The sequence below is a fragment of the Amphibalanus amphitrite genome, unplaced genomic scaffold (genome assembly GCF_019059575.1).
Source record: "Amphibalanus amphitrite isolate SeventyFive unplaced genomic scaffold, NRLGWU_Aamphi_draft 000479F_arrow, whole genome shotgun sequence".
Classification (NCBI taxonomy): Eukaryota; Metazoa; Arthropoda; class Thecostraca; order Balanomorpha; family Balanidae; genus Amphibalanus; species Amphibalanus amphitrite.
Genome location: NW_024881973.1, coordinates 137,366 through 148,940, shown reverse-complemented (window position 1 = coordinate 148,940; position 11,575 = coordinate 137,366). Strand labels below are relative to the sequence as shown.

Genomic DNA, 11,575 nt, shown 5'->3' with positions numbered 1-11,575 from the left:
GTAAAATCACGTATAACCTTATTTGTTACCTCTTGATTCCTTTAAAAATGAAGAAGTTAGCGGTGTTTGAAGTTTTGCAGTTTTTGAAGCAAAAATGACGTGACGACGTCACTAACACGTCATTTTCTCAAAACATATCCGACGGACTTCGCTCAAATTTTCAGGGATCTTGTAAAATTGATGTATGATAAGGTATACTGAATGTTTGGCGTAGCTGGCGAATTGCGTTTAGTAGTTATTCGCGAAAAACGGGAGGGGGAGGGAAGATTCTGCCCCCCCCCCTAGCGGGGCGCGGGTTTTACGAAATACGTCGCTTACCTTATACCTTTTCACCATACATTTTTACGGGGAGAGGAAGCGAGCGCAGTGTTTCGTTACGGAGCGAGCGATGCGAACGGAGTCTTTCGTAGATTAACCTGCACCCTGATGGGGTCTGCCGAGCAGCGTGGTCTGATGGGGGGGAGGGCCATTTTGCCCCCCCCCCTTAACCCGGCACCGCCTGGGCTATTTCCGTACCCACGACAGCCTGGGGGGAGGGGGGGTAGGATCCGTTTCTCGGGAACCAATGGTCGTATCGAGCCCCGCGAGGCGGCGTTCGAAAGGTCTCTACGAGACCTTCCCAAAGCACTATTAAGATTTTTAGATTGAGGTCAACTTTCGGGTCAAGGTCAGGTCAAAGGTCAAATTCTGGGGTTTTGCATGATTAGGCTTACGGACAGCGGAATCGATAGCTGCTGCTCGAAACTCACCAAAAATGACCTCAAAGGCCTAGTGAAGGTACCATGTGCGTATAGGGGTCATACTAAGTACGGGTCAAGGTCAGGTCAGGTCACGAAAGGTCACGGTTTTCACTTTCTGCTATATGGGCGTGCGACACATGTTTTATGGCTTATTTTTTACGCCGAATCCGATGGTAATGGTTATATGTGACCCCAAGTCACTGTGCTGGTGATAAATGTGCATTGAAAGCATAAAAAATCGTTTATACCATACATAACTAAACGAGGGCTAAGAAAAAAGGTCAATTTTTCAACTTTTTATTTTTGACATAAAAATGCCCTTTTCTAGACGAGTTTTGTCCCGGGAATCTAATGGTGCCATTTGTTTTCACATGCGATGTTAAGAAGTGCCTCTAATTCACGAAAATGCTTATGACGTCACCATGCCCTATGCATGTTGGAGCTATTTTTTTTTTACAATTTGGGGGTCAAAAATCAAGATAGAAAGTTGAAATTTTGGGACATCTAATGTTTTAATAGAGCTCTATAACAAATGTTCCGGTTTTTTGGAAATTCTCAAAATTTTGGATTTTATTAGCTGTTTTCCAAAAAATATAGTTTTTTAAATTTTTAGGGGTGAAAAACGCATTTTATGGAAAATCCGAGATAGCCATTTTAAAGAACTCGATGAGCTGCGTCTACTCATGTCCTTTATTTGCAATGTACTTTAAACCTTGATTTTTGGTGATTTTTTAAACATTTACCACTTTTTGACTGAAAACGCCATGTAGTTACATCACTAAAATCGATATATCAAGTTTTGGAAAACATCGTAAAAACCAGTATAACGCCTTTTGGGGCGACTAACAGAGCGAGCGAGAGGGTGGGCCTTGCACGTGCGAAATTTCGAGGGGGTACCTCCAACTGAATTGAGCACGGCACCCTACTAACCGGTATCTAGCAATATGCCAAATTTGAGCACAATCGGCCCAGCCGTTCTCGAGATCTGGAAGCGGCACCCTGCACGTGCGCACGTGCAAAATGGGTCCCAACTGACTTGTGCACGGCACCCTATTAACTGGTTCCCAACCGTGTACCAAATTTGAGCGCCATCGGTCCAGCCGTTCTCGAGATCTGGAAACGACCCCTGCACGTGCGCACGTGCAGCAGCACCCCAACTCTGGCACATGGATATGCAGTGCCTAGTGGGTGCCTACCTACATGCCAATTTTCAGCACAATCGGCCAAGTAGTTACCGAGATATTGCAACAATTACAAAACGGACACCTCTTCGTTTTGCACGTGGCACGTGCATAAGGGGTCACCCACATGCATCGGGAATAGTCCAATACTTGGTAGAAGGAATGAAGCTACCCTACAAAAATTACCGCGTGTAAATCGGTCAAGTGGTTGCTGAGATATAAGCGTCGCAGAATCGAGACCACGGCCGGCCGCTCATACTCAGAAATTTCCGTTAATTAATCTAAGGAAAGACTCCGCTCGCTTCGCTCGCTCCGTAATAACATAGGAGACGTAAAATTGATGGGGGAGAAGGTATGCCAAGTTTCAAGTTGATAACGTAATCGGTTCATGAGTTATTCAAGAAAAAACGGAGGGGGGGGGGGTCGGATCCGACCCCCCCAGGCGGTCGCGGGTTAAGATCTCGAGAACCACGCAACATAGCGACAAGCGGCAAACGGCGTTGGATAGCCCCAACGGGGAACTACCTTATGACCCAATTTAATTGACCTCGGTCTAACCGATGACGTCACAGGTCAGGTCAAATGTCGAATTTTCATCGTTTACAGGCAAATTTCAAGAAATGCGTTGTAAAATCGAGTAAAATGCATTTCATTGAAAATAATCGAATATGTGTTCGTCAAACACATATTTTGCTACTTGAGGTCACTGATACCGTCAGGTCACAGAGGTAAGGTCACTGAGGGTCACAAATTAAAAATATTATGTGATGCATGTTTTATGGTCCATTTTATATGCCAAATGCAGTTATGTAGGACAGGCAGCCCTTGGGGTCAGTCGAGATTATGTTTTGGTGAAGGTCAGGTCAAGGTCAGGTCAAGGTCAGGTCAAGGTCAGGTCAAGGTCAGGTCAAATTAGGTCAAATTTTAAAGCTGATATTTTGCATAAAATGGGTATCGATTCGATGCATCTCGTCACGGGGAGTTCCATGGTGGTCTCCGTTTTGCGCTAGGTGGTCTAGAAGTGCTAAAAATTGAGTTAAAAAATTTGACGTCAACAATTTTGAACAGTTTTGTCGCTATAACTTGGCCAAAAAAGGAGGTATCGATCTAAAATTTGGTATGTATATCGAAGAGCGCGGGGACTATCACATATATTCCGGTATTTTCGAAATTCGATTTTTTTTGGAATTTTTTTGAGTTTTTCTAAAAAGATCATTTTTTATTTTTGGGAAAGAAATCCCAAAGTTTCGAAAATCCGAGATAGGAGTTTTGTAGCGCCGTCTTTTCTCTACACAACCACATTAAGAACTATAAAATTGCTTGTTAACTGTATTGTATATAAGTGTTAACTGTTAACTGTTAACTCCCCCAAGCCGGTGTAACGCAGCGTCCGGTCAAATCGCTCTAGTTACCAGGCGACCCGAGCCGGTGTCATACAGTGTGGGTAGGCTGTGCCGCTTCACTCTCGGGTCATGCGGCACAGCCTACCGGTACCAGGCGGCTGCTGCCAATGCTGAGCCATAGGAACCCGGTGGATAAAGAGTAGCGGACCATCAACCTGTACATGACTGTACCCTCTCGCAATTTCGCACATGCAAGGCCCACCTCTCGCTCGCTCCGTTGGTCGCCCCAAAAGGCGTTATGCTGGTATATTAACGGAAATTTCTGAGCAAGAGCGGCCGTGCGGCCGGCGGTGCGGGCGTGTTTGCGAGGCTTATATCTCAGCAACCCCTTGACAAAAATATGCGGTAATTTTTGAAGGATAGCTTCATTCCCTCTACAAGTATTGGGCTATTCCCGATGCATATGGGTGACCCCTTACGCACGTGCCACGTGCAAAACGAAGAGGTGTCAGTTTTGTAACAATTACAATATATCGGTAACTACTGGGCCGACTGTGCTAAAAAGTTGGCATGTAGGTAGGCACTTACTAGGCAATGCATAATGCATATCCATGTGCCACAGTTGGGGTGATGCTGCACGTGCGCACGTGCAGGGGTCGATTACAGATCTCGAGAACGGCTGAATCGATTGCACTGAAATTTGGTACATGGTTTGGGACTGGTTAGTAGGGTGTCATCCAAAAGTCAGTTGGGACCCATTTTGCCCGTGCGCACGTGCAGGGTGCCGCCTCCAGATCTCGAGAACGGCTTGGCCAATTGCGCTCAAATTTGGTACATCGCTGGGGACTGGCTAGTAGGGTGCAGTGCACAGGTTAGTTGGAGAGGTACCCCTCGCAATTTCGCACCGCACGTGCAAGGCCCACTCTCGCTCGTTCCGTTGGTCGCCCCCAAAAGGCGTTTTACTGGTGGTATAACAGAATCCATGGTTACATTCTGTCCATTGCAGTCGCGATGCTTCTGCGTTTCTGACGAGCTGATGACTCTTGTGACCCTAGGCCCTCACGGTCGGCCGCTGATATCCTTTGGCGACGGGTAACCCCCGATGGATGACCCCCCCTGGCGGGTGACCCGGGGTGACCCCAGATAGGTGACCCCAGATGGTCACAAATGGCGATAGGTGACGGATGATATGGTTGACAGCGACAGCGCGGTCATGACGCAAATGATAGCGGGGCTGTCACTGGCTCGAGGAACTTGGGGACGGCCCATCGTCGAGAGTTGCGATAGTTATGTAACAACTGAATGACAAAGTGCTAAATGCTGCGGGACGGAGACACTCAGGACATTATGAGATGCACTGGCCGTGACATAACATAATGCTTAATTGAAATATGTATTGAATAGCTCAGTGACAGATATCATTTTTCTTCAATATCTATTTTCATTAAATTTTCAGAAAGGAAGACACACCCATCATAATTTATAAATCGTCATCATGTAATATGCATAGCTCACACTTCACACATCTTGGTTTATGATCTCAAACGGAGAAGGGAACGAGCAAGCATCACAAATTTTAATGGGACGGGCAGGAATTTCTAACCAGCAACAGAATAAAGACGATGCCACCCAATAGTCGCATGGGATCACTTTGAAGAAAAAAATAAGCTGGCTCATGAAAACTATACCAAGTACGCTTGATTAGAAACCGCAAGCATGCAACCAAAACCAGTACCGTAAACGGGGGTGACTTTGCCATGTTTTCAACTTTAGACGCTTGTATTCTTTACACTTCTTAACTTGTTGGGATGACTCTATGTTCAAAACACGGATGAAGATTAGCTCTTTTGGTTTTGCTATTATCGTATTTATATCTTGCCTAAAAATATAATTTTTTAAATAAAATGAGTCGTGGCAAAGTTAAACTGAAAAAGGGGTGACTTTGCCACAATGTCAAAAAATGGTTTTTTAACGCTTGCAAATAATTTTAAAGTATTTTTGTTCGATTGTATTGGGGAGGCCAACCATCTTTAATTGTTTAATAGGAAAAAAATAAAGCAATTCAAAGTTTTTTGCTCTTAAATGATGTACAAAAAAGGAGAGATGCATTACTTTTATAGTACATTATATTTGTTGAAAATTATTGACATTGATAGTAAATAGAAACTGAAAAATGGTTTTGAATAGATAAATATACAAAAATATGATTGTATCGGTACTCTAGGACCGCGCCACATTTCTCCAGCGGCATTGAGAGGAACAGAAAGAAGACGTTCTTGCGGCAAATTACCGGCACCCTTATTATCAGCGTTTTGATCTATAAAATGATACCGATTTCTTCAGCTAGTCTTACTGGCAAACTCAGGAGTTGTAGATGATCATGACTGTGCTGTAAAGTTGGGCCCAGCTTCATCCATTTTTTTAGTTTGGTAATTTTTGCCTTTCTATACTCCCACTATGCATTCCTGTGATAATTTTAAACGTATAAACTCTCACTTTTTTAAAAACCAGTTTGGAGGTCAAAATGATGCTACATTAAAAATTATTTTGAATTGCATTGTATAAGTATTCAATTTTTGCATAAATAACATGGTGGCAAAGTCACCCCATGTGGCCTGCTATTCACTTGGAAAAATCGCCACCAAAAATTTTAGCTAAATGAAGTAACAAATGCCAGTTTTGTTGGACATGCTACCTTAACAGCCTTGTCATGATCAACCATACCAAGCTTCAGCATCGCAGGTTGTCTAAGACATGGTTAGATAATAAAAAGTTTGGAACTCTTCAAATTTGACCATTTCAATGACTCCAATAAAATGGATCCCAGTTAGGTATTTAGTGGTAACTTCCCTATCAGTGTTAGTTATATTGGGAGGCCCATCAATTACCTTTCATTTGTGCATAAAACATAACTACATTTCTCGTAAAATATCATGGGAGATCTCCCTAAAGCATTTTTCGAGAAGCATGGCAAAGTCACCCGGCGAGGCAAAGTCACCCCCGTTTACGGTAATACATATACCATGCTACAAATATCAGCGCTAGACATTCCAGCATTGAACCCAGTATCCACGTGCTGACTGCTGAGTCAGATCTTCACAGACATGAGGCCGACTGCAGTGCACGCGTGGAATGGAGTGGGCCACCAGAACTCAGCACGCCCTGTCTCAGCGGTCGGAGCTGCGCCCGGCTCAGCACAGGGCACAGGGCCAACCCGCCAGCTCGAGTGTGTCGTCGGCGGCGAACGCGGCCGGGAGAGAGAGAGAGACAGAGAGGGAGTCGGAACAGTGACGCGGCGTGCTACGGAAGGTGTGCAGGCTGTGCAGTGGGTGTGAGGATCGTCGCTCCACAGAACAATGTAGGTGCCCACTCCTTGCCATGGTCCACCTGAGACAGCCATGCGATTGTATTTCGGACGCCGTAGAGGTTTTACAGGGACGAGCTGGACTTTCCGGTTTTTAAGTGTTGACAGAAGAACATCACAGGGCTAAGAATGCTACAGTTCACCATATGTTTAACATGCATGCCAATTGCCAATGTATATCATAGTCTATCATTAGTGACTACTCATGAAATTAACTTTTTTGACATAGGTCTGTGATAGCTTTTTTCTTTAGCTGAAAAAATAACTAACTATTTTCAGCCCAGCGTGCGATTACACCAGCACCACTGAACTGTGTAAATACTGCCAGTAGGACGGCCGACCTTATTGTAAGTCGATGAACTGCCAATGCCATGGTGATTGACTATCTATTGTTATGTGCATGTGTGTACGTTACGGCTTGCGTATGAACGTGCAAAGGTACATGTCATTGTGTTACGTACGTTCGTGCTGGCTTCCGATCGCTTATTAAGTTCAACCATTGGATTGGACACTCGTTTTTGGCGCGAAAAATAAGAGGCCACTTTGGCCTCTTATGTTTAATGACGGATTTTTAATCAGTATTTTGAGAGGCTGATATCTCAGCAACCGCTGGGCCGATTCGCCTGCGGTCTTTTTTGTTGGGTAGCTCCATCCTTTCTGCCCCGCAATTCACTTATCGTGATGCATTCAGGTGACCGTCGTGGCACGTGGCACGTGAAAAGTCGGGGTGTTCAAGTCGTTCTGCTGGAGTAACAATTTTGAGAGGCCTATATCTCAGTAACCACTGGGGCGATTGACTTGCGGAAACTTTTGTAGAGTAGCTGTATCCCTTCTAACAAACATTGGATACTCTTGGTGCACGTGAGTGACCCCCGCTGCACGTGCAAAGTGCAAAAAACAGAAGAGGTGTTAAATTTGTTCCCATTACAGTAATTCAGCAACTACTGGGGCGATTTCGCTGAGACTTGGCATTCATGTAGGCAGTAGGCACTAGGCACCCACCGGGCGATGCATATCCGTATGTCATGGTTGGGGTGCTATTGCACGTGCGCACGTGCAGGGGTCGCTTCCAGATCTCGAGAACGGCTGGACCGATTGCGCTCAAATTTGGTACGCGATTAGAGACCGGTGAGAAGGGTGCCGTGCAAAAGTCAGTTGGGACCCATATTGCACGTGCGCACGTGCAGGGTGCCGCTTCCAGATCTCGAAAACGGCTGGGCCGACTGCGCTCAAATTCGGAACCTCGCAAGAGAGCAGTAAGTAGAGTGCCGTGCACCGGGTAGGTTGTAGCTCTGCGCGTGCTCACGTGCTCACGTGCACACCCCTCTGTCATATCTCAGGAACGGACTGACCGATTGCAATGAAATTTGGTGTGTGATTGGATGCTGAATGTGTATGAGTTTTTCTAAGTCGATGTAGGTGAGGTAATGCACGTGCGCACGTGCAGGGGTCGCCTCCAGATCTCGAGAACGGCTGGACCGATAGCGCTCAAATTTGTCACACAATTAGAGACCGTCGAGAAGGGTGCCTTGCGAAAGTCAGTTGGGACCCATATTGCACGTGCGCACGTGCAAGGTGCTGCTCCAACATCTGAAGAACGGCTGTGTCGATTGCAATCATATTTGGCACATCGCAAGAGACCAATAGGTAGGTTGCCGTGCACTGAGGAGCCTGTAGCTCTGCGCGTGCTCACGTGCGCACGTGCACACCCATCTGTCATATCTCAGCAACGAACGGACCGATTACAATGAAATTTTGTGTGTGATCGGATGCTGACCGTGCATGAGTTTTTCTAAGTCGACGAAGGTGTGATAATGCACGTGCGCACGTGCACACCGCACAGCCCATATTAACAGCTAAAAACGGACAAGCCGATCTCAGTAAAAACTGGTGTGCGATTCGGAAATAACAAAGTGCATTAATTGTGTGCTCCAGCACTGAGTATGCATGTGCGCAAGTACACACCCAACAGCAACAGCTTAAAAACTGGAAGGCCAATTTCGATCAAATTTGCCGTGCGATTAAGGGATAAGATGACAAAGTGAATTGACTGTGTGCATGATGATGGGTGTGAGTATGCACATATGAAGGTGCACAACCCATTTTTAGAGCTGAAAAACGGGCAGAGGCTAGTGGTGATCAGATTCGGGTCATAATCGATAGCGTAGCTCGCTCAGACTGGGGATTTCAGTCAGGTCAGGTATATACCTGACCTGAGCGTACTACCCAGCCTGAGTGAGCTACGCTATCGATTATGAACCGAATCTGATCACCACCAGCGTGCTCATTTTTCAGCTCTAAAAAATGGGTTATGCATATTCACACTTATTCTGATGCACACAGTGAATGCAATTTGTTGTCTTATCCCCTAATCGCACGGCAAATTTGATCGAAATCGGCCTTCCAGTTTTTAAGCTGTTAATGTTGGGTGTAATCGTGCACGTGCGCACGTGCATTATCACACCTTCGTCGACTTAGAAAAACTCATACACGGTCAGCATCCAATCACACACCACATTTCATTGTAATCGGTCCGTCCGTTCCTGAGATATGACAGATGGGTGCGCACGTGCGCACGTGAGCACGCGCGGAGCTACAGGCTCCTCGGTGCACGGCACCCTACCAAATGGTCTCTTGCAATGTACCAAATATGATTGCAATCGACACAGTCGTTCTTCAGATGTGGGAGCGGCACCTTGCACGTGCGCACGTGCAATATGGGTCCCAACTGACTTTGGTAAGGCAACCTTCTCGCCGGCCTCTAGTCGTGTGACAAATTTGAGCGCAATCGGTCCAGCCGTTCTCGAGACCTGGAGGCGACCCCTGCACGTGCGCACGTGCATTACCTCACCTACATCGACTTAGAAAAATTCATGCACATTCAGTATCCAATCACACACTAAATGTCATTGCAATCGGTCAGTCCGTTTCTGAGATATGACAGAGGGGTGTCACGTGAGCACGTGAGCACGCGCGCAGAGCTACAACCTCCCCGGTGCACGGCACTCTACTTACTGGTCTCTTGCGAGGTGCCAAATTTGAGTGCAATCGGCCCAGCCGTTCTCGAGATCTGGAAGCGGCACCCTGCACGTGCGCACGTGCAATATGGGTCCCAGCTGACTTTTGCACGGCACCCTTCTCACCGGTCTCTAATCGTGTACCAAATTTGAGCGCAATCAGTCCAGCCGTTCTCGAGATCTGGAAGCGACCCCTGCACGTGCGCACGTGCAATAGCACCCCAACCATGACATACGGATATGCATTGCCCGGTGGATGCCTACTGCCTACATGAATGCCAAGTCTCAGCGAAATCGCCCCAGTAGTTGCTGAGTTACTGTAATGGGAACACATTTAACACCTCTTCTGTTTTTTGCACTTTGCACGTGCAGCGGGGGTCACTCACGTGCACCAAGAGTATCCAATGTTTGTTAGAAGGGATACAGCTACTCTACAAAAGTTACCGCAAGTCAATCGCCCCAGTGGTTACTGAGATATAGGCCTCTCAAAATTGTTACTCCAGCAGAACGACTTGAACACCCCGACTTTTCACGTGCCACGTGCCATGACGGTCACCTGAATGCATCACGATAAGCGAATTGCGGGGCAGAAAGGATGGAGCTACCCAACAAAAAAGACCGCAGGCGAATCGGCCCAGCGATTGCTGAGATATCAGCCTCTCAAAAGACTGATTAAAAATCCGTCATTAAAAATAAGAGGCCAAAGTGGCCTCTTATTTTTCGCGCCAAAAACGAGTGTCCAATCCAGGTAGTTCATGTTATCTATGGTTCAACCATTATTTTTGTCCTCCATATGTCAATCTATATCTTTCTGCTTTGAATTTCATTTTATAAATGAGTGTCCTTTTTTCTCAGAAATGGCTTAAGTTTTATTTTCAAATTTATTCATTATATGTTTGAAGCATGTTTTATGCGCCAATATTACAGCATACAATACTGCATACATTGTTCGATTTCATAAACCAAGAGCTCAATTCAGCGACAACTACACATGCATGCATATATGACTTACAATTAATGGAGTTGGATCTTAGCGTAATGCAAGAACACATGCAGGAAAGATAGAAACTACCCAAAGGCTGCACCTAGTTTCCAAGAAAGTAGCACTCACGTCAACAGTTCGTAATGTCAACAAGGTAAATTTGTGTGTCTGGGACACGAACGGGCCAAACAATTCCCGGAGAGCTTCCAAAGGTCTGCCTTAGGCCGTCCACAGACAACGGCGGAATTCGTAGATACGGAAGGAGTCGACCAAACAATTTTCAGGAGCAGTGCACTATAAACGACGCTGTGATTCTTTTCTAAATCTAAATACGTTGGTGGTTAACCGGCGAACACCGTTCTCGTGTGTGGTAGGTGAAAGACGTATACTGTATAGGCGAGCTCAATTGCACTCTCTGCGATATTGGCAAGGAATATCGTAGTTGAGAGAAAGATGTTAGGCGACTCTATTCTAGAAGGCACCATTGGAAGTAAATAAAAATGCAACGTGAATTTCAACGTCCAAAGTTACAATTCAAGTATCCAACGATAGGCCCTGTTCTGCAAATAGGTGAATAGTTGTGATTTTTCATATTATATTGTATTAGAAAGCGTTTCCAGCTCACATTATCACAGGCTTACTAAATTATCCCTTATCATTCACCCATCTCACAAATCATCAAACTTTACGGCTATCTCACGCGTGTTCTCCATTCCGTGCGTGTATTGGCCCGTGCAGTTGCACATGCGGCGCTCTAGTTCGGCGCCCGGGCGCCCCAGTTCAGTGCCCCGGCGCCCCAGTTCGGTGCGTCCGTTCGTGCCTCGTTCAGAGAGACGGGGGCCCGTGCACGCTGTCGGTGGCTCCCCTGGACGTCAATCACCTGCTGTCGAAATATACCGCGGGGCAGAGACGGACTGACAGACTGACGGCGGACGCCGCGAGCGGGGG

General features: G+C 46.2%; 1 protein-coding gene across 1 annotated transcript in view; it reads left to right on the top strand.

Annotated features, from left to right (window-relative positions):
* The first annotated feature begins 6,531 nt into the window (after positions 1–6,531).
* Positions 6,532–11,575, top strand: part of LOC122392279 (FK506-binding protein 5-like) — a 38,197-nt gene continuing 33,153 nt past the window's right edge. Inside the window, exon 1 of the mRNA XM_043386965.1 lies at positions 6,532–6,622. The gene's annotated coding sequence lies outside the window, so the exon portion shown is untranslated. The remainder of the gene's footprint in view (positions 6,623–11,575) is intronic.